Source organism: Ranitomeya variabilis, chromosome 4 (genome assembly GCF_051348905.1).
Source record: "Ranitomeya variabilis isolate aRanVar5 chromosome 4, aRanVar5.hap1, whole genome shotgun sequence".
Lineage (NCBI taxonomy): Eukaryota > Metazoa > Chordata > Amphibia > Anura > Dendrobatidae > Ranitomeya > Ranitomeya variabilis.
Genome location: NC_135235.1, coordinates 562297123 through 562321961, shown reverse-complemented (window position 1 = coordinate 562321961; position 24839 = coordinate 562297123). Strand labels below are relative to the sequence as shown.

At 42.3% G+C, this 24839-nt stretch overlaps 1 protein-coding gene across 1 annotated transcript in view; it reads right to left on the bottom strand.

The window, feature by feature from the left end:
* The window catches only part of GDAP1L1 (ganglioside induced differentiation associated protein 1 like 1), a 94540-nt gene that overhangs the window by 35525 nt on the left and 34176 nt on the right, over positions 1–24839 (bottom strand). The gene's annotated exons all lie outside the window — the stretch shown is intronic.

Below are 24839 nucleotides of genomic sequence, written 5' to 3'. Positions count from 1 at the left end.
TGCTGAAGATGGCTCTCATCATTCTCCCCTGCTCTGCTGGCGATCAGCGTGAGCAGGGGAGAATGTTGAGTGGTATATTCAACTGATAACAGCGAGAGCAGGTGGAGGCTGATGGGAGTATTCATATACCGCTGCCTGCGCTATAAATAAAATAAAAAAACCAGCATGGGTTCCCCTGTATTTTTCATAACCAGCCAGGTAAAACTGACAGCAGCGGGCTGCAACCATCAACTGTCAGCGTTATACTTGCCGATTCCATAGAAAACAACGTTTTCTGTAATAAAACAAAAACAATATCCCTCACCTGTCTGACATTCTGTCCCATGCCGTAATCCATGTCTGGGGATCAGTAGCATAGCTACCGGGGGGGTAGCAGGTCATCACCCTGGGCCCCATGCTCTGAGGGGGCCCACACGGAGCTACGCTACTGTTACTGCATCGGCGTGTGCACAGGGCGCCAATACAGTTACATTCTGTAGCAGAGCTGCTATGGGGCCTCTGAGCAGGCGAGAGGGGGCCCGGTGACAGCAGTGGGCACCCCGCCTGTCATTGCAGGTTCAGCTGTATTGGCAACATGCTACACTCCTTCTCCCATCATCCTCTTGTCAGCATCAGACGCCGACACTGACAGCGGGTGCGATAACGTCACTACCCAGCGCCCGCAGTCTGGAGATGTGCGGGCGCTCAGAGCAGTAGAGGAAGAAGAGAGGTGAATATTTATTTTATGGGGGCTGCTTTATACTGCAGAGTCTGCCTATGGGGGGGCTTCCTTATACTACAGAGTCCGCCTATGGGGGCTTCTTTATACTACAGAGTCTGCCTATGGAGGGCTTCCTTATACTACAGAGTCTGCCTATGGGGACTGCCTTATATTAGAGTCTGCCAAGGGGGGGCTGCCTTATACTACAGGGTCTGCCTATGGGGTGCTGCCTTATACCAGAGGGTCTGCCTATGGTGGGCTTCCTTATACTACAGAGTCTGCCTATGTGGTGCTGTAGTATACTACAGGGTCTGCCTATGGGGTGCTACCTTATACTACAGAGTCTGCCTATGGGGTGCTGCCTTATTCCAGAGGGTCTGCCTATGGAAGGCTTCCTTATACTAGAGTCTGCCTATGGGGTGCTGCCTTATACTACAGAGTCTGCCTATGAGGGGCTGCCTTATACTACAGGTCTGCCTATGGAGTGCTGCCTTATACTAGAGGGTCTGGCTAAGGGGGCTTTCCTTATAATACAGAGTCTGCTTTTGGGGTGCTGCCTTATACTACAGGGTCTGCCTATGGGGGGGTGCCTTATACTACAGAGTCTGCCTATGGGGCCTGCCTTATACTACAGAGTCTGCCTATGGGTGCTGCCTTGTGCTATAGAGTCTGCCTATGGGGGCTGCCTTATGCTATAGAGTCTGCCTATGGGAGTGCATTATACAATACAGAGTAGGCCTATGAGGAGTGAATTATACTATTTAAAGGCCTATGGGGAGTGCATTATACTATATTGAGGACTATCTGGAGCATCATACTATGTGGAGGCCTATGGGGAGTGCATTATACTATATTGAGGACTGTTTGGTGCATTATACTATAAGGAGGCTATCTAGGGGGCATCATACAGTATGGAGATTACAGCGAGGGGGCCATCATACAGTGTTGGATCCATCAAACAGTTTGGGGGCTACTAAGGGGTCAGTATATTGTGGGGTTGGTACTGTACAGTGAGGGGGCATTATACTGTGTATAAGAGAGCATCATGCTGTGTATAGGGGAGCTGTACAGGGGGGATACTCAGGACATTATTAAATGTAAAGTGGGCACTTATTGCTATAGGGGAACTCAGGTCACTGTGACTATCAAAGGCACACAGAGGGCATTATTACTTTCTAGGGGGCAAAATATGGGCACTGTTTTCTAGGGCACTTGCACCCAGCATTACTATATTATAGAGGGTTGCTTTAGAATTTAGAAGGCACAAAGAACCACACAGCAGGTGCAGTAATAGAAACACATACGGCAGCAGTGGCGCAGTATTGGGATATCAGCAGGATGAGGAGTTTGTGCAGGCTGGGAATAGATGGTGATGGGGCTGGAATATGAGAAGTGAAATATGTCTTTGTTGTATTCTCTGCAGCCGAGTCCTGGCTAGAAAATGTTGGCATGTCGGTCTGGGCCAGATGGAAAAGACGGGAAAAATTAATGATTCCATCAGAAAGGATGTCAGCAGTAAGTCACTATCTGTAAATGTGCTTTGATCACTTATATGTTCTGTAGGACTGGTATCTACCACTGACCATATGATGATAATATCCATGTTGGTCTTTGTATAGAGATTATTTTCAGCAACATTGATATCATCTGCTGAGGTCCTCCCCCACTATTAGGGTGCGTCACCGAGTTGTAATCAAGGTTACCTGGTTAGGGGCCCACTGAGAAGTTTCGCCCCCCCCCCGGATCAAAACCCTAGCTACACCTCTGCTGGGGATAAATAGTTTTCAACTTGGACGGTACCAAGATGCGACCTTCCAGGCTGAGAACCACTGATGAATGAGCTGCTGCGAGTGCAGCATCAGTAACTAGCGGTGACATCATCAAGGTTTCCGCCTGTCACTGAGGCTGCTTTCCCAGTCAGGCTGAATTGTGGTGACCTCAGCACCTTGAGAAATAGTCACTGAGTTCACCGCAATTCAGCTCAGTGAGGTCACCGCATAGCAAGGATCAAAGATCTGCGGTGAACTCACAGGTGAGGGATATTGTTATTTTTTTATTTTTCTTTTTATTACAGGAGACATCGGCTTCAATGGAATGGACATTACGTGAGCTATTTCTAAATAGAAATGGAAAAGTGTGTTTTGTTTTGATTTCAAATAAAATACTTTATTCTGGGTGTGTGTTTCTTTACCATATAACTATAGGATTAGTAATGGATAGGTGTCTTATAGACGCCTCTCCATTATTAAACCTTGGGCTTGATGTCACCAAACAATACAAAGGTTACATCAACCCACAAATATTACCCCACTTGCCACCGCTACAGGGCAAGTGGGAAGAGCCGGACAAAGCAAAAGAATTAGCGCATCAAATATATGTGCCTCTTCTGGGCGGCTGCGGGCTGGTATTTTAGGCTGGAGGGGTCAATATCTTCGGCCCCTTACCAGCCTGAGAATACCAGCCCCCATTTGTCTGCTTTAGCAAGGCTGGTTGTTAAAAATGGAGGGGATTCCAAGCAGGTTTTTTTTAAATTATTTATTTAAATAATTAAAAAAACAGCAAGGGGCCCCTCTATTCTTGATAACCAGCCTTGCTGAAACTGACAGCTGAGAGTTGCAGCCCGAAGCTGTCAGTTTTGCCTGGCTAGTTATCTCAGGAGTAGGTGGTACCTATACTGACCGCAAACCCTAAACTAACACCGCAACTAGAAGTAGCCGTGGGATGTACCTAACACGTCCTAGACATCTCGACACAGCCGGAGGACTAAATACCCCTATAGATGGAAATTGGAATTCTATCTTGCCTCAGAGCAGAACCCCAAAGTATAGGCAGCCCACCACAAATATTGACTGTGAGTATAAGAGGAAAGACACACGCAGGCAGAAAAACAGGATTTAGCAAAAGAGGCACTTCTAGCTAAATAGAAAAGGATAGGACAGAATTCTAAGCGGTCAGTATTAAAATCCTAAAAATATCCACAGCAGATAATACAAATATTCCACATCTAACTAAAGACATTGAATGTATATCTGCATCTCCTGAGAATCCAGCATGACTGAAAAATCCAAACAAAGTCTAAGCTGGACAAAAACACAATAAATTGCACTGAATTGCAAAGCACACTGCATGTGTGCACAGAGACAAAAAAACAGACACTTATCTTAGATGAATTGGCAGCAGGGCATGAGGAGCCAGAGAGAGATGAAATCCCTCCAAGTACAATGGACAACTGGCACAGACTCGTGGATCCTGCACACCTAAATACCTAATAGAGCTGCAATCAGCAGAAACACCTGCCCGGATTACAACCCCAAGACAACTGCACTACCACCAACAACCACCGGAGGGAGCCCAAGAGCAGAATTCACAACAGGAACCCACTCCGGTATTTTTATTTATCTATTTATAGCACCGGCGGTTGATGAATACTTCCATCAGCCACCGCCTGCTCTCACTGTTATCAGTTGAATATAACTCTCAACATTCTTCCCTGCTCACGTTGATCGCCGGCAGAGCTGGGGAGAATGATGCGAGCGGTCTTCAGCACCCGGCGCCGGAGAACAGGGCTAACTGTACTGCTGCTTCCCAGGTGCCGGTATGTGTGGTACTGATGCGGCACACGGTTGCCAAACTTGTGCTGCAAGTATTACACAGGCCTTACAGAATCTACAATTAGCGTTGTTTGAGAAAGACTCTTCAAAGAGTCGAAATGTCACGCTTCTTGATTCTGTGCCCTCTACGTGAAAAATTGTTATATATGGTGTCACTATTCTACTTATTAATTATTCACTAGCATCACAAACTAAGAGTGCAGCTGTTTGACTTTTCATCCACAAGTATTACACACACGGACACTGATATCTTCGGTACTGCTTTTTCCGGTACGGGAAATATCAGGATTAGTGATGAGCGAGTATACTTGGTGCTCGGGTTTTCCCGAGCATGCTCGGGTGACCTCTGAGTATTTGTTAGTGTTCGGAGATTTCGTTTTCATCGCGGCAGCTGAATGATTTACAGCTACTAACCAGGCTGAGTACATGTGGGGGTTGCCTGGTTGCTAGGGAATTCCCACATGTAATCAAGCTGTCTAGTAGCTGTAAATCATTCAGCTGCTGGGATGAAAACTAAATCTTCGAACACTAACAAATACTCGGAGGTCATCGAACGTACACTCGCTCATCACTAATCAGGATGTGTGGAACCGGCCATAGTAACACAGGAAAATGGATGCCCAAAACCTTATAGCGATACCCAAAAAACATTGCCTTAATACCAAGTTTACAAATTAAATTGGTTGTCGGATCACTTTGAACAATACCATTTTGTAAAAAAGACACCATGAAAAAAATCAGCTGCAATCAGTTGTAATCTATAAAGTAACCCAGCAGTGTCAAATTTCTACACGGTGCCACCACAGGGTCAGTTTAGTATTACACATTGAAATCAATTTTACCAGTTCATGTTTGGTCTTCCAGAGTGACTGAAGCTTTTGCATCTGATCTCCACTTTGGCTGAATGGGAATCATGGTGGACCCCTCCATTTCCTCCCAATATAGGGTATCTGAAAATGTTTGCTGTTTTTTTTTAGACAACCCCTTTAACTTGTTCTGACTGACTGAATACATTCTTAGGGCTCATTCAAAGGAACGTATAATTGGTCCATGTGCTCCACAGAGCATATGGACCCATAATAGTTAGTGTATCAGTGCACATGGCCTATTTTCCGCTCAGTGTGGCCAAAGTCGCAGAATGCACTACTTTGGTAAATTTATTTATTTTTCTCTCATAGAAAAACATGATGTAGCTTCTCAAGCGTCATCTAGCATGCAACCAGTGAAAAAGCACAAGGATGCAAGCAGGATGCCATTAGTGTGCAGTCCCAGTTTTTCATGGACTTACAAAAATGTCTGATTTTGATCCAAGTCAGGGATGTAAATTGCTATTCAAGGTGATTTCCATCCTTGACTCGGGTCAAAATCGGACATGTCCACAAAAAAAAGCCATGCGGACAGCCCCTATAGACTATAATTGATACTTGTTCAAGCCTTGAAAAACACAAACAGAACTTACATATGTTAAACACTAAATAAGGCCTTAGACCAAGTATGATAATACCCTCCACACAAAAAGTACTTAAGGCCTACGTAGCACTTTACTGCTCCAGTCAAGGTGATTAGGTGACATCTATGCAGAAAGGTTTCTCGGGTGCATTATTCACATCCTTCCTTGATAATGCATTACGACTATTTGCTGTGGCTTCAGAAATAACCATGACTGAGCAGAACGGTATAATGTTCCCTATGCTTTAATACACAACAACAGCTGACTCAGGAATGCATAGTAGACTAGTAGGCAGATGCAGCAAAGGCGAGTGTCAAAGAATACTTTCATATTAAGATTAAATCTATCTATGCATCTTTGTTCCATAGTAAACAAAAGACACATTAACAAATAACAAAACTTTTGAAATCACTTTACCCAACTGTCATGAACACCACTAATGCCGCCACCAATTTGTCATGGACACCACTCACTCGCGACACGCATGCCTCTGTGAAGGGGGACTCCGCTTCCCAACTCACTTGTCCACTCATCTATCGCAATAGGCTGACAATGAGCTTAGCGCCCCCCAAAGCCACACCATACTTTTTGCTGCCACCACTTGTCATTTTGATAGACCAGCGAGACGCCTGCCCTGGGTCATACACTAACACAAACCACCCAGCTTTCCAGAGCAACAGATAGGTACTCTTCTTGGCAGGGTAACGCAACCAAGCTATACTAGCCCTCATTCGAGTGTGTGGTTACGTTTAGAGCAGCAAGGAACAACTTATTTCATTTTATATTTAATATACAAAAAGAAGTGCAATGTTTAAAAAAGGTAGCAAAAGGTGAAATAACAAAAAGACATACATACAGGCAAAACAGTATGAAATAAAAGGGGTAAAATACAGATACGTCTTACTATTGGATCTGTGAGAGCTTCTGGATGAGGAGAACATTTCATCAATACAATTTTAAATAATCACTACAGTGGGGTTTTTTCCACCACTGGAGTGGTGCTTCAAATGTTATTTCCCTGACCCCGGTCATATACTCACCGTCCGGCGTCTTCATCATTTTTCACCGCCGCTCTGGTCCCACGGCACCATCTTGTGAGTGCAGCTTCTGACTGGCTGGAAGCCAGAAACTACTTCACAAGCTCTCAATGCAAGTCTATGAGAGACAGAACCAGGTTAGAACGAGGCTTTCAAAGAATAACATTGATTAGTGACCACCGGCTCACTCCATGAAACACTGGAGCAGCTGATAGGTCACAACGGCAGAAGACAGACCGGAGTGGCGGAGGAGACAGACCAGAGCGGCAGCGGGGACAGACTGGAGCAGTGGCAAAAACAGATAAAAACGCTGGAAAGTGGGTATCAGAAAGGGGAAGCAGATTTGGATCTTCAGCACCACTCCAGAGCTGAAATTTAAAAAAAACGCTGGAATAGTGCTTTAAATGAACACTCAAATAACATACCGTATGTCTTGCCAGTGCAGGGTTTGGTGTGGCGGTGCATGACACAGAAATTCTCTCTTCGTATTCTTTGAATCCCTATATCATGCTCTTCCCTTTCAGGCCCTTCACTAACTATACCACACTTGTGTTCTAGAACAATGAATGGGTTTAAAGGGGCTGTTTTCTTTCAGATGATGGTCGGCCCAGGCTGAATTTTGTTAAAAAACCTAGGAGCCTGAGGACAGCGCAGTTTGTTATTATTTAACAAACTGCAGCCTGGGACAAACATTATCTGAAAGGAAACAATCATTTTAAAGAAGTCGTCCACTACTTTTACATTTATGGCCTATCCTTAAGATAGGTCATCAATGTCTGATCACCTGGAATCAGTTTTAACATTGAGAGATAGGATATCAAAAATAAAATCCAGAAAATCACATTGTATAAATTATATACATTTAAGTATTTGATCCCCTACCAACCATTAAGAGTTTTGGCTCCTACAGACCAGTTAGACGCTGCTAATCAAATAGTTACCTGCATTAAAGACAGCTGTCTTTATAAAAGACTCCTGTCCACAGACTCAATTAATCAGTCAGACTCTAACCTCTACAACATGGGCAAGGCCAAAGAGCTTTATAAGGATGTCAGGAACAAGATCATAGACCTGCATAAAGCTGGAATGGGCTACAAAACCAGTAAGTAAGATGCTGGGGGAGAAGGAGACAACTGTTGGTGCAATAGTAAGAAAATGGAAGAAATACAAAATGACTATCAATCGACAACGATCTGGGGTGCCATGCAAAATCCCACCTCATGGGGTATCCTTGATCATGAGGAAGGTGAGACATCAGCCGAAAACTACACGTTGGAACTTGTTAATGATCTCAAGGTAGCTGGGACCACAGTCACCAAGAAAACCATTGGTAGCACATTACGCGTAAAGGTTTAAAATCCTGCAGTGCCCGCAAGGTCCCCTGCTCAAGAAGACACATGTGCATCTGAAGTCTGCCAATGAACACCTGGATGATTCTGTGAGTGATTGGGAGAAGGTGCTGTGATCAGATGAGACAAAAATTGAGCTGTTTGGCATTAACTCAACTTGCCTTGCTCGGAGGAAGAGAAATGCTGCCCATGAGCCAAAGAACACCATCCCCACTGTCAAACATGGAGGTGGAAACTATGTTTTGGGAGTGTTTCTCTGCTAAGGGCAAAGGACTACTTCACTGCATCAATGGGAGAATGGATGGAGCCATGCACCATAAAATCTTGAGAGACAACCTCCTTCACTCCTCCAGGACATTAAAAATGGGTCGTGGCTGGGTCTTCAAGCAAGACAATGACCCAAAACATACAGTCAAGGCAACAAAGGAGTGGAGCAAAAAGAAACACATTAAGGTCATAGAGTGGCCTAGCCAGTCTCCATACCTTAATCTCATAGAAAACTTATGGAGGGAGTCGAAGCTCCGAGTTGCCAAGCAACAGCCTCTAATTCTTAATGATTTGGAGATAATCTGCAAAGAGGAGTGGACCAAAATTCCTCCTGACATGTGAGCAAACCTCATCAACTACAAAAAAGGTCTGACTGCTGTGCTTGCAAACAAGGGTTTTGCCACCAAGTATTAAGTCGTAAGTATTAAGTACTAAATCAAATACTTATTTCTCACTGCAAAATGCAAATAGATTTATATAATTTTTACAATGTGATTTTCTGGATTTTATTTTTTACATTCTATCTCTCAATGTTAAAATTATAGTTCATTTCTTTGTCAGTGGGCAAACTTACAAAATCAGAAAGGGATCAAATACTTATTTCCCCCACTTTAGCTAATAAATAACATTTACCTTATGTCAACCTTACCTCAGCACCATTTGTAAAATGTTCTTTTTCTTTATTAGAATTTCAGAAGGCTGAAATATTTAGCAGCAATTTTTCATTTTTTTCCAAGGAAATTTACAATTTTTTTTTTAGGTACCTTTTCAGTCTTAAAGTGATTTTGGGGACCTATATATTAACACTCCCCCAAGTGATAGCATTTTTAAAATAATCAAAATAATCACCCCTTAACCTATTCAAAATTACTGTTAGGTATTTTGTTAACCCTTTTGATGCTTTTTTAGGAATTAATGCAAAACGGAATGACAGGAACAACATTTTTTACTTTTATAATGTTGCCAACTTCTAAACCGAACACCCAAAGAGAAAATATATGCCAGGACCAAAATAATCAAATTAGTATTAAGACAATATCAAAGTTTTATTAAATATGTAGTTAAGAACAATGAGCACAGCAATTCCAAAAATACAGAAAAAAAACACTAAAATTTGATGGGTGAGTTGATGTGGGAAACCTCTACAAAAAATTATTATATATGTATAAACAGGACAGAGTTGGTGCATAATTCATCATGTAAAAAAATATGTACAGTCATGGCCAAAAGTATTGACACCCCTGCAATTCTGTCAGATAATACTCAGTTTCTTCCTGAAAATGATTGCAAACACAAATTCTCTGGTATTATTATCTTCATTTAATTTGTCTTAAATGAAAAAAACACAAAAAGAATTGTTCTAAAGCCAAATTGGATATAATTCCACACCAAACATAAAAAAGGGGGTGGACAAAAGTATTGGCACTGTTCGAAAAATCATGTGATGCTTCTCTAATTTGTGTAATTAACAGCACCTGTAACTTACCTGTGGCACCTAACAGGTGTTGGCAATAACTAAATCACACTTGCAGCCAGTTGACATGGATTAAAGTTGACTCAACCTCTGTCCTGTGTCCTTGTGTGTACCACATTGAGCATGGAGAAAAGAAAGAAGACCAAAGAACTGTCTGAGGACTTGAGAAACCAAATTGTGAGGAAGCATGAGCAATCTCAAGGCTACAAGTCCATCTCCAAAGACCTGAATGTTCCTGTGTCTACCGTGCGCAGTGTCATCAAGAAGTTTAAAGCCCATGGCACTGTGGCTAACCTCCCTAGATGTGGACGGAAAAGAAAAATTTACAAGAGATTTCAACGCAAGATTGTGCGGATGTTGGATAAAGATCCTCGACTAACATCCAAACAAGTTCAAGCTGCCCTGCAGTCCGAGGGTACAACAGTGTCAACCCGTACTATCCGTCGGTGTCTGAATGAAAAGGGACTGTATGGTAGGAAACCCAGGAAGACCCCACTTCTTACCCCGAGACATAAAAAAGCAAGGCTGGAGTTTGCCAAAACTTACCTGAAAAAGCCTAAAACGTTTTGGAAGAATGTTCTCTGGTCAGATGAGACAAAAGTAGAGCTTTTTGGGCAAAGGCATCAACATAGAGTTTACAGGAGAAAAAAAGAGGAATTCAAAGAAAAGAACACGGTCCCTACAGTCAAACATGGCGGAGGTTCCCTGATGTTTTGGGGTTGCTTTGCTGCCTCTGGCACTGGACTGCTTGACTGTGTACATGGCATTATGAAGTCTGAAGACTACCAACAAATTTTGCAGCATAATGTAGGGCCCAGTGTGAGAAAGCTGGATCTCCCTCAGAGGTCATGGGTCTTCCAGCAGGACAATGACCCAAAACACACTTCAAAAAGCACTAGAAAATGGTTTGAGAGAAAGCACTGGAGACTTCTAAGGTGGCCAGCAATGAGTCCAGACCTGAATCCCATAGAACACCTGTGGAGAGATCTAAAAATGGCAGTTTGGAGAAGGCACCCTTCAAATATCAGGGACCTGGAGCAGTTTGCCAAAGAAGAATGGTCTAAAATTCCAGCAGAGCATTCTAAGAAACTCATTGATGGTTACCGGAAGCGGTTGGTCGCAGTTATTTTGGCTAAAGGTTGTGCAACCAAGTATTAGGCTGAGGGTGCCAATACTTTTGTCTGGCCCATTTTTGGAGTTTTGTGTGAAATGATCAATGTTTTGCTTTTTGCTTCATTCTCTTTTGTGTTTTTTCATTTAAGACAAATTAAATGAAGATAATAATACCAAAGAATTTGTGTTTGCAATCATTTTCAGGAAGAAACTGAGTATTATCTGACAGAATTGCAGGGGTGTGAATACTTTTGGCCATGACTGTATGTAGGTAAATATACAGTATATGTCTATGTGCCCCTAAGAGTCATTTTTCACAATGTAAAACAAAGTAGGTATACTACACATAATTAATGATAATTTGATAGAACACATACGCAGAGACAAAGCCTGGTAAATATTAGTACTTCCCAAAGACAATCAAAAAATAAAGTAAAGGTTAAATACCAACACCCACCAAACACTAGACGCGCATTTCACCAAACTTCGTCAGGCACATAGGCATATATATTTATCTCTAAAAATAATGCTCTCAGTGTGAAAAACAATATAAACATATTGTTTGTTTTTTTATATATATACTGGCAAAAATTAGGAGACCACTGCAAAATGTTCAGTTTGTTTGATTTTTCTCTTTATAGGTATATTTTTGAGTAGAATGTAAATTGTTCTTTTATTCTATAAACTTCTGACAACAGGTCTCCGAATTTTCAAGCAATACATTTTGTGTCTTTTTTCTGAAAAGAAAAATGGTCAAAATTTAAAAAAAACAGTGCTTTCAGACTTCAAATAATGCAAAGAAAACAAGTTGATAATCATTTAGAAACAACAATACTAATGTTTTAACTCAGGAAGAGTTTAGAAATCAATATTTTGTGGAATAACCATGATTTCCACCAGTCTTTCACACTGCTTCTGGTGCAAAAATGTAAGCAGTTCTTCTTTGTTTGATGGCTTGTGACTGTCCATCATCCTCCTGATTACATTCCAGAGGATTTCAATGGGTTTTTGATGTAGCAGTCTCTTAATTTTTGCCAGAGCTGTATATATATATATATATATATATATATATATATATATATATATATATATATATATATATATATATATATATATATATATATTATATACCGTATATACTCGAGTATAAGCCGACCCGAGTATAAGCCAACCCCCCTAATTTTGCAACAAAAAACTGGGAAAACTTATTGACTCGAGTATAAGCCTAGGGTGGAAAATGCAGCAGCTACTGGTAAATGTCAAGAATAAAAATAGATACCAATAAAAGTAAAATTAATTGAGACATCAGTAGGTTAAGTGTTTTTGAATATCCATATTGAATCAGGAGCCCCATATAATGCTCCATACTGTTCATTATGGCCCCATAAGATGCTCCATATACAAATATGCCTGTTGTGGATTCTGTTTTTGGGATCCCTCTGGTGGTTACAGCTGGTACTGGGTGACTTTGGTGGGTTGCGGTCTCTGGTTTCCACCTGTCCATCAGAGGCTGGGTGTTTCCTATTTAACCTGGCTTTCCTGTCATTCCCTTGCCGGCTATCAATGTATCAGTGTGTCTCTGTTACCTTTGCTACCTGCTCCTAGGCCTTCAAGACAAGCTAAGTCTGGATTTCCCTGTTTCATGTTTGCTTTCATGTTTTTAGTCCAGCTTGCAGATATGTAATTCTCTGCTGCTGGTTGCTCTAGTGGGCTGAAATTACCACTCATGTATCATGAGTTGGCACATGAGTTCAAGTAATTTCAGGATGGTATTTTGAAGGGTTTTAAGCTGACCGCGCAGTTCACCTTTTGTATCCTCTGCTATCTAGCTTAAGCGGGCCTCATTTTGCTGAATCTGTTTTCATAACTACGTTTGTGCCTTCCTCTCATTTCACCGTCATTATATGTGGGGGGCTGCTATTTCTGTGGGAATATTTCTCTGGAGGCAAGATAGGTCTGTGATTCTTCTGATAGGGGTAGCTAGATCTCCGGCTGGCGCGAGACGTCTAGAGTCCCCCCAGGAACGTTCCCCGGCTGCTGTTAGTTGAGTGTTGAGGTTCAGGATCGCGGTCAGCTCAGGTTCCATCACCCTAGAGCTCGTCCTGTTTTTGCCCGTGTTATGTGTTTAATTCCCTGCCATTGGGAACATGACATATGCCCCATATAATGTTCCATGCAGTTCTTTATGGCCCCATAAGATGCCCCATATAATGCTCCATGCAGTTCATTATGGCCCCATAGATGCTCCATATAATGCTCCAAGCAGTTCTTTATGGCCCCATAGATGCCCCATATAATGCTCCATGCAGTTATGGCCCCATAGATGCCCCATATAATGCTCCATGCAGTTATGGCCCCATAGATGCCCCATATAATGCTACATGCAGTTATGGCCCCATAGATGCCCCATATAATGCTCCATGCAGTTATGGCCCCATAGATGCCCCATATAATGCTCCATGCAGTTATGGCCCCATAGATGCCCCATATAATGCTCCATGCAGTTATGGCCCCATATATGCCCCATATAATGCTCCATGCAGTTATGGCCCCATAGATGCCCCATATAATGCTCCATGCAGTTATGGCCCCATAGATGCCCCATATAATGCTCCATGCAGTTATGGCCCCATATAATGCTCCATGCAGTTATGGCCCCATATAATGCCCCATATAATGCTCCATGCAGTTATGGCCCCATATAATGCTCCATATAATGCTCCATGCAATTATGGCCCCATAGATGCCCCATATAATGCTCCATGCAGTGATGGCCACATATAATGCTCCATATAATGCTCCATGCAGTTATGGCCCCATAGAGGCTCCATATAATGCTCCATGCAGTTATGGCCACATATAATGTTCCATGCAGTTATGGCCCCATAGATGCCCCATATATTGCTCCATGCAGTTATGGCCCCATAGATGCTCCATATAGCATTGTGCCACATGTAATGTAATGCTGCTGCTGCACTAAAAAAAATGACATACTCACCTCGCGTCGCTGCCCGCTGCTCCTCAGCGTCCCGTCTCTCCGCACTGACTTCAGGCAGAGGGCGACGCGCACACTAATACGTCATCGCGCCCTCTGACCTGCACAGTCACTGCAAGAAGACGGGAAAACAGAGCTTTGGTGGAACGAGGGAAGGTAAATATACTCACCTACTCCCGGCGCTCCTGACACGGTACCTGCATGTCCCAGGGTGTACGGCGCGGCAGCTTCTTCCTGTAGTGAGCGGTCACATGGTACCGCTCATTACAGTAATGAATATGCGGCTCCAACCCTATGGGCGTGGAGTCCATATTCATAACTTTAATGAGCGGTACCACGTGACCGCTGAAGAGGGGAAGAACTTGAAGCTGCCGCGCCGAACACTGTGGGACATGCGGGGACCGCGTCAGGAGCGCCGGGAGTAGCTGAGTATTTGACAGGCGCCGCTCCCCCTCACCTGCTGACCCCCCCCTTTGCCGACCATGACTCGAGTATAAGCTGAGAGGGGCACTTTCAGCCCATTTTTTTGGGCTGAAAATCTCGGTTTATACTCGAGTATATTTATTATTATTTTGCAGGGGTTTCCCACACCAGCTCACCCATCACATTTTTTATTTTTGTCTGTAATTTTAGGATTGTCTATACCATTGTTCTTGAAGCAAACCTATCAGTGTGTGTAGTATTTGGAGCAAAATCCTGCTGTCAGGTTGGCGCCGTTATACTGATTAAAATGATACCTTGGTTGATTAAATCTGTCTTGTTGTTATTTAATCTGTATTTGCAGTTTTCAGCTAATGAGATTCTCGTGCTTCGGGGCGGCCTGTGCGGGTTCTTTATGTGGTGCTCTGCTTAGGTATTCATGTGTATGGCTTCTGACCAGTCACTTAGAAAAAAAAATTACATCCAGAAAAATGACACCGGTGGCGCCTGCAGTTACATCTATCTCTTAGGCCGAAGTCACACTAGCGTATAATACGGACGAGTGCTATGCGAGAAAAAAAATCGCATAGCACTCGGACCACTGTTAATCTATGGGACAGCTCCCATCACCGTTTTTTTTTCTCGGCCGTATTATCGTGCGAGTGAAATCGCAGCATGCTGCGATTTGCAGCGTATATCGGCCGAGACTCGCCAATGCAAGTCTATGGGTGCAAGAGAAAATCGCACACCACACGGACCATCATTGTGACTTGCGAGAAATACGCACCGACAACCATCGCATGTGCAGGGATCTCCGTATTGATTATATGTCAATGGAATGCACAAAAGAAAAAAGGGGGTTGATCCAGCTCCTTAAAATTCATTCTTTGTATTTATTAATCCATATTAAAACCAGAAAAATGGTGTAATGCTCCCCAAATAATGCTAACATGGGGAAAGAGCGATGGGTTTCGATCAGTAACAATCTTTATCCAAGCTGAATTTTTCCACGCTCCAGAGTTCACCTCTGGTCAGGCTGTGAGGTAGCGAAGCATCAGTGACGTCAGCGCTAGTCACTGAAGCAGTGCTGGCAGCATCTCCTCATTCATTCACCAGTGGTTTACAGCTGGGGCGGTCACATTAGCGCCACTCCCGGTTGTAAACTGTATATCCCCTAGATATCTAGATATGGATTACGGCATGGTACTAACTGTACGCTGGACAGGTATGGCTATATTGTTGGTTTTGTTATTTTTTCTTTATTAAAGGAGATCGAGGGTGTCGCATGCGATTAGCTGCAAAATAAAGATGGCAAACTGTTTAGTGTTTTATTTAATTAAAATACTTTATTCTGGCTGTGTCTTTATTTAACCCTGTACCAACTATAGGATTAGCCGGCTTGATGTCACCTTACAATATAAAGGTGACATCAACCCCACAACTATTACCCCATATGCCACCGCTACAGGGCAGTGGGAAGAGAGATGCGCCATTTCTGGGGTGGCTGTGAGCTGGTGTTTGTAGCCAGGGGGGCAATAGCCATGGACCTTTCCAAGGCTTTGAATATCAGCCCGCAGCTGTCTGCATAGCCTTTTCTGGCTATTAATTATAGGGGGCCCCCACATCATTTTTTTGGGACCCCCCTATTTTAATAGGCAGTAAAGGCTAAATATACAGGTGTGGGATGATATTCATAGCCTGGGAAGTTCCATGGGTATTAACCCCTTCCTAAGCTATAAACATCGGCCCCCAGTCGCTGGCTTTCCTTCTCTGGCACAGAAAATTGCACGGGAGCCCACACCATTTTTTTGCCCTGAAAAGAATATTTCATTAAATAGACACAAGTCCCATAATTTGCACACACACTATACTATTTGTATTGGTCACTGCCATCTATACAGTGGGTACGGGAAGTATTCATACCCCTTTAAATTTTTCACTCTTTGTTTCATTGCAGCCATTTGTTAAATTCAAAAAAGTTTTTTTTTTTTCTCATTAGCCCCTTCATGACCTTGGGATTTTCTGTTTTTCCGTGTTCGTTTTTCGCTCCCCTCCTTCCCAGAGCCATAACTTTATTTTTCCGTCAATATGGCCATAAGAGGGCTTATTTTTTGCGGGACGAGTTGTAATTTTGAACAACATCATTGGTTTTAGCATGTCGTGTACTAGAAAACGGGAAAAAAATTCCAAGTGCGGTGAAATTGCAAAAAAAGAGCAGTCCCACACTTGTTTTTTGTTTGGCTTTTTTGCTAGGTTCACTAAATGCTAAAACTAACCTGCCATTGTGATTTTCCAGGTCATTATGAGTTCATAGACACCTAACATAACTTTTTTATCTAAGTGGTGAAAAAAAAAATCCAAACTTTGCTAAAAAAAAAAATTGCGCCATTTTCCGATACCCGTAGCGTCTCCAGTTTTCATGATCTGGGGTCTGTTGAGGGCTTATTTTTTGCGTGCCGAGCTGGCGTTTTTAATGATACCATTTCGGTGCAGATACGTTCTTTTGATCGCCCGTTATTGCATTTTAATGCAATGTCGCGGCGACCAAAAAAACGTAATTCTGGCGTTTCGAATTTTTTTCTCGCTACGCTGTTTAGCGATCAGGTTAATGCTTTTTTGTTGATAGATTGGGCGATTCTGAACGCGGCGATACTAAATATGTGTAGGTTTGATTTTTTTTATTGATTTATTTTGAATTGGGCGAAGCGGGGGTGATTTAAACTTTTATATTTTTTTTATTTTTTTCACATTTTTTTAAACTTTTTTTTAACTTTTGCCATGCTTCAATAGCCTTCATAGGAGGCTAGAAGCTGGCACAACGCGATCGGCTCTGCTACATAGCAGCGATCATCAGATCGCTGCTATGCAGCAGAAATGCAGGTGTGCTATGAGCGCCAACCACAGGGTGGCGCTCACAGCTACCGGCGATCAGTAACCATAGAGGTCTCAAGGACCTCTATGGTTACTATTCAGAAGCATCGCTGACCCCCGATCATGTGACGGGGGTCAGCGATGCGCTCACTTCCGGCCGGAAGCGCCGGTTAAATGTCGCTGTCTGCGTTTGACAGCGGCATTTAACTAGTTAATAGCGGCGGGTGAATCGCGATTTCACCCGCCGCTATTGTGGGCTCATGTCAGCTGTTCAAAACAGCTGACATGTCTCGGCTTTGATGCGGGCTCACCGCCAGAGCCCTGCATCAAAGCGGGGTATCTAACCTCGGACGTACCATCCCGTCCGAGGTCAGAAAGGGGTTAATGTACACTCTGCACCCCATCTTGACTGAAAAAAAAACAGAAATGTAGTAATTTTTGCAAATTTATTAAAAAAGAAAAACTGAAATATCACATGGTCATATGTATTCAGACCCTTTGCTCAGTATTGAGTAGAAGCACCTTTTGAGCAAGTACAGCCAAGAGTCTTCCTGGGAATGATGCAAGTTTTTCACACCTGGATTTGAGGATCCTCTGCCATTCTTCCTTGCAGATCCTCTCCAGTTCCGTCAGGTTGGATGGTGAATGTTGGTGGACAGCCATTTTCAGGTCTCTTCAGAGATGGTCAATTGGGTTTAGGTCAGGGCTCTTGCTGGGCCAGTCAAGAATGGTCACAGAGTTGTTCTGAAGCCACTCCTTTGTTATTTTAGCTGTGTGCTTAGGGTCATTGTCTTGTTGGAAGGTGAACGTTCGGCTAAGTCTGAGGTCCAGAGCACTCTGGAAGAGGTTTTCATCCAGGATATCTCTGTATTTGGCTGCATTCATGTTTCCTTCAATGACAACCAGTCGTCCTGTCCCTGCAACTGATAAACACCCCCATAGCATGATGCTGCCACCACCATTTTCACTGTTCTCATTGTATTGGGCAGGTCATGAGCAGTGCCTGGTTTTCTCCACACATACCACTTAGTATTATCACCAAAAAGGTCTATCTTCGTCTCATCTGGCCAGAGAATCTTATTTCTCATAGTCTTGGAGTCCTTCATGTGTTTTTTTTAGCAAACTCTATGAGGGCTTTCATATGTCTTTCACTGAGGAGAGGCTTCTGTCGGGTCACTCTGCCATAAAGGCCTGACTGGTGGAGGGCTGCAGTGATAGTTGACTTTGTGGAACTTTCTCCCATCTCCCTACTGCATCTCTAGAGCTCAGCCACACTGATCTTGGGGTTCTTCTTTACATGTCTCACCAAGACTCTTCTTCCACGATTGCTCAGTTTGGCTGGACGGCCAGGTCTAGGAAGACTTCTGGTGGTCCCAAACTTCTTCTATTTAAGGATTATGGAGGCCACTGTGCTCTTAGGAACCTTGAGTACTGCAGAAATTCTGTTGCAACCTTGGCCAGATCTGTGCCTTGCCACAATTCTGTCTCTGAGCTCCTTGGCCAGTTCCTTTGACCTCATGATTCTCATTTGGTTTAACATGCACTGTGAGCTGTGAGGTCTTATATAGACAGGTGTGTGCCTTTCCAAATCAAGTCCTATCAGTTTAATTAAACACAGCTGGACTCCGATAAAGAAGTAGAACCATCTCAAGGAGGATCACAAGGAAATGGACAGCGTGTGACTTAAATATGAGTGTCTGAGCAAAGGGTCTGAATACCTATGACCATGTGATATTTCAGTTTTTCTTTTATATTAAATTTGCAAAAATGACTACATTTCTGTTTTTTTTTTGTTTTTTTTCAGTCAAGATGAGGTGCAGAGTGTACATTAAAGTGAAAAAATGAACTTTTTTTAATTTACCAAATAGCTGCAATGAAACAAACCAGTGGAAAATGTAAAGGGGTCTGAATACTTTCTGTACTCACTGTATATCAAACTATTCTGCATGTGTTTACTGTATGTAAACCATGTCTCCTATCCTGTCGCCTCCTGCATTGATTTTACAGAAGCCAACAAATTAATTAACGGTTATTCTTCTATGTATCTCTTTATGCAATATAAAGACATATATATGTGTGTCACTGACATTATATATATATATATATATATATATATATATATACACACCCCCACACCTATTCAATGTGTATATATATATATATATATATATATATATATATATATATATATATATATATGTATATATATATATATATTCTATCTATTCTACTATAACCTATCCTATACTGTATGCTGCAGAGATCATTTGCCGGCTTTTAATCTACTGTATCTATCCCATATCTATCTATCTCTCATATCTAACTAACTATCTAATATATATATATATATATATATATATATATATATATATATATATATATATATATATATATATATACAGTGGGGCAAAAAAGTATTTAGTCAGTCAGCAATAGTGCAAGTTCCACCACTTAAAAAGATGAGAGGCGTCTGTAATTTACATCATAGGTAGACCTCAACTATGGGGGACAAACTGAGAAAAAAAAATCCAGAAAATCACATTGTCTGTTTTTTTATCATTTTATTTGCATATTATGGTGGAAAATAAGTATTTGGTCAGAAACAAACAATCAAGATTTCTGGCTCTCACAGACCTGTAACTTCTTCTTTAAGAGTCTCCTCTTTCCTCCACTCATTACCTGTAGTAATGGCACCTGTTTAAACTTGTTATCAGTATAAAAAGACACCTGTGCACACCCTCAAACAGTCTGACTCCAAACTCCACTATGGTGAAGACCAAAGAGCTGTCAAAGGACACCAGAAACAAAATTGTAGCCCTGCACCAGGCTGGAAAGACTGAATCTGCAATAGCCAACCAGCTTGGAGTGAAGAAATCAACAATGGGAGCAATAATTAGAAAATGGAAGACATTCAAGACCACTGATAATCTCCCTCGATCTGGGGCTCCACGCAAAATCCCACCCCGTGGGGTCAGAATGATCACAAGAACGGTGAGCAAAAATCCCAGAACCACGCGGGGGGACCTAGTGAATGAACTGCAGAGAGCTGGGACCAATGTAACAAGGCCTACCATAAGTAACACACTACGCCACCATGGACTCAGATCCTGCAGTGCCAGACGTGTCCCACTGCTTAAGCCAGTACATGTCCGGGCCCGTCTGAAGTTTGCTAGAGAGCATTTGGATGATCCAGAGGAGTTTTGGGAGAATGTCCTATGGTCTGATGAAACCAAACTGGAACTGTTTGGTAGAAACACAACTTGTCGTGTTTGAAGGAAAAAGAATACTGAGTTGCATCCATCAAACACCATACCTACTGTAAAGCATGGTGGTGGAAACATCATGCTTTGGGGCTGTTTCTCTGCAAAGGGGCCAGGACGACTGATCCGGGTACATGAAAGAATGAATGGGGCCACGTATCGTGAGATTTTGAGTGCAAACCTCCTTCCATCAGCAAGGGCATTGAAGATGAAACGTGGCTGGGTCTTTCAACATGACAATGTTCCAAAGCACACCGCCAGGGCAACGAAGGAGTGGCTTCGTAAGAAGCATTTCAAGGTCCTGGAGTGGCCTAGCCAGTCTCCAGATCTCAACCCTATAGAAAACCTTTGGAGGGAGTTGAAAGTCCGTGTTGCCAAGCGAAAAGCCAAAAACATCACTGCTCTAGAGGAGATCTGCATGGAGGAATGGGCCAACATACCAACAACAGTGTGTGGCAACCTTGTGAAGACTTACAGAAAACGTTTGACCTCTGTCATTGCCAACAAAGGATATATTACAAAGTATTGAGATGAAATTTTGTTTCTGACCAAATACTTATTTTCCACCATAATATGCAAATAAAATGATAAAAAAACAGACAATGTGATTTTCTGGATTTTTTTTTCTCAGTTTGTCTCCCATAGTTGAGGTCTACCTATGATGTAAATTACAGACGCCTCTCATCTTTTTAAGTGGTGGAACTTGCACTATTGCTGAATGACTAAATACTTTTTTGCCCCACTGTATATATATATATATATATATATATATATATATATATATATATATAATGTTCTGAAGAATATTTGGTTTTAAAACGATGTGTACAGTTGTATATTATAATACGATTTTAACATGAGCTTTTACATAGAGACAACTGCTGTATGTAAAAGCTCATGTTAAAATCGTATTGTATACAGATGCCATACGGATGTCATATGGATACTAGATATGAAAAAAATCGCATCCTCACATTGCAAATGGATTACACATGGATCTCTGTACGGAGAACATTTGTGCAATTCTCGGTCGTCAAAATCCGACCGATTTTTTATATGTTAAGTGTGACTCCAGCCTTACTGATAGCTGCTACTGGGCATGCGGCCTAAGTTGCGTTGGCAGTGGCCCTTGTGCAGTAGCAGCTATCAGTAAGAGATAGATGCTCCTGTGCAGGCGCCACCGGTGCCATTTTTCTGGATGTAATTTTTTTTTCTAAGCCTCACAATAGCCAACAATATTATAGGTATTATTAACAATATTGCATATCAAGATAATCAACAGTAATATCAACACTATTATATGCATTATGTAAAATATGAGGCAGGTTAGTGAAGGATCAGTGACCTGTCATAAGCCATCAGTATGAATAGCTAAGCAGAGCACGACATGAAGACCCCCCACAGACCGCCTGGAAGCACAAGAATCTCATTAACTGAAAATAAAAATTAAGCAACAACCACAAGACGGATTTCATCAACCAAGGTATCATTTTAATCAGTATAAGGGCGCCGACCTGACACTGTCTGTAGGTTACTGAGCACAATCCTGCTGGCAGGTTCCCTTTAACTATATATTTAATAAAAATGTGATATTTGCTTTTCACACCAAATACAGCAGAGAAAAACCTCCGCTGATCTGCACTGCCTCATTGAATAACAATGTGCAATCTATTATTCTGACCAAGCCCTAAGAGGTTATACGGCCGAGGTCGGCGCCAACATCAATTGTGGCTGATGCAGCACAGTACTGTAGTGTACAGCTGATAGCTGCTGCATTTTACCCATTGGGGGATGCTATTCTCTTACATCTCAGGTCAGTATAAAGATGTATTGCTGATTACTATGGGGTTAACAGCCACAGGGGCATCTTGCCTTGAGGCGATGTTCGCTTTGTGAATACAGTGTCAGGTCAGATTCAGGGACACATAATATTCCTTACACCTGTCCGTTTCATACCAGTCACCCCGTAATCTGCAGGGTCATCTGTCTGCACAGTGCACGGCTCTGAATGTACTGAGTATGTTGTACAATATGCTTTGGCTTTAATAAGTTTCCTGTTCTGATTTTATTACACTTTATCTAATGCTCTTACGAGCAGCTTTATTGGATTTACAGTTTATTACTTACAGCAGATCACTTGGCAATCAGGCGTGGGGCAGATCTGCCTGTGTGATTTTTGGGCATGGTGAATGTTATGTATCTCCTTCAAAATAGCAAAAAAAACATACTCACTGCTAGGTTACAGGAAGCACTGAACTATCTATCGGATGCCACAAATGCATACATACAACATATACACAAACATGTATACACACTCCTCAGTATTGAAATTGCAACACCATGAAGGAAAAGTCATGGACTTACGAAAATCACAAGGATAAACATGGTAATGAACTGCAAATTATAAAAAAAAATAAAATAAAAATTTTCCAAAACATCTAATTTTATTCAGTATTGGCTGTGTTTAGCTGTTTCAATATAATCAGTGTTTTATCAGCAGGAGATTATCACTAGAGGACTAGGTGTCTCGTGCCTCCTGGTCCAACCACACCATCAGCACTGGGCAGCTTTCTGTCAAAATACATTGTACTCAGAAAGCTACCAATCAGTGCTGTGGGTGGAGTTATACAGGGCACGGCATTTTGAGCTCCGCTAGAACTGCAGGAGAGATATCTCATTCTATCACAACTTAAAGTAATGTAAAGTTACATAGCAAAGAAGAAGAGTGCTGAGGAGCAGGGGGCGTAAAAAAAATTATTAACTCACTGCTGAGTCCAAACCTCTGGCATTAAAATCAGTACAAAACAGTGTGCCAGGAGCTTTATGACATGGGTTTCCATGGCTAAGCAGCTGCATGCAGCCTTACATCAGTTCAAGTTCATAAAGTGGTAACACATGGGATAGGGCACAGCAGTTCATATTCCTTACTCTCTTAGCATAACACATCTTCAGCCCTACCATTCGTTCCTCCCTGAGCATCCCTTCGCCCACTGGCTCTGTTAGCCCCAGGGATCTCCCTTCCCATCCGACAGTGCACCAGAGATCCATTACCTTCCATCTTGGCTATCTCCTGTCCATCTTCTCCTGTATGCCAAAGGACACAATGTGCCCGGTAGCCCATATGCCAGACCATGGGCTCCGGGCGCGACAGGAGAGTACGCTCAGGATTCCAGTGCGGTGTCCCATTGCCTCAAACGGTAGACACATGCTGACCCTAGCAGCCCACTGGACTTGAACTTGGGCTTGTCACTGCTCTTCTCTATCTCTTGAAACTACCAGGAAATGCCCACCTTTTATTAACACTAGTTCCCACCCACTGGGCTAGTTCTATCCATTAACTATATCCTATGCGTTCCCTAAACGTATTGTTCCTATCCTATTGATAAACTACTTACTGTATAAACAATACTTATCTTATCCCTAATCTAATTCTGTGCTTATGATACACTATACACTACTCACATTATACATTAACACTTTACAGTACTTATATGCTGTACATTACCATATACTTTATATAACATGCACATCACTATTCACATTACATGTAAGAGCGCATTTCACCATACCCATAGCACGATTGTTGTCTTCAGGGGCAGGAATAGAGTAAGATAGTCCACATCCATACAAAAGGACTTTAGAGCAGTAAAGACGTGTTCTGCGCAGGAACGAATCACACTTCCCGATCTGGCATCTAATGGACCAGTTTGGGCTTGACAAATGCCAGGAAAACGTCAATTGCCTGCCAGCTTTAAAGCTTGGCAAAGAAGGGATAATGCTATGGCGAAGATTTTCATGGATTGGACTGGGCTCTTAGTCCCAATTAAGGGAAATCCATATAAATGACTATGGGTTTAGAATGAGATGTCATGAAAGCTCCTGTACTTGTAATGTGTTGGGGGTCCAATACCTTTGTACATAAAGTGCACTTTATTTCACTGGAGCTCAGGGGGTGATGACTGGCAGCATATCCAATATTAGATGTATTATCCTATATTAAATTTAGGGGCCAAATTCCCCTTTGTCCTCAGGTGTCAATGCTGAACAAATGTTGACACCAGCAGGACGGCCTTGGTGATCTTATATCTGGTTGCAATGAAATGGACACTGACATGTTGCCACCAAGACTGTGAATGCTGACACTACCAAACTTTAGTATTTAAGGGGTTGTCCATTACTTGGACAGCCCCTTCTTAAATACTATAATCCCTTTCGCTCTAGCACTATTCCAGGAATTTGAATGCCGAGTCTTCCAGGGTTCACATGGCATTATTATGCCTTGTCAGCTCTAC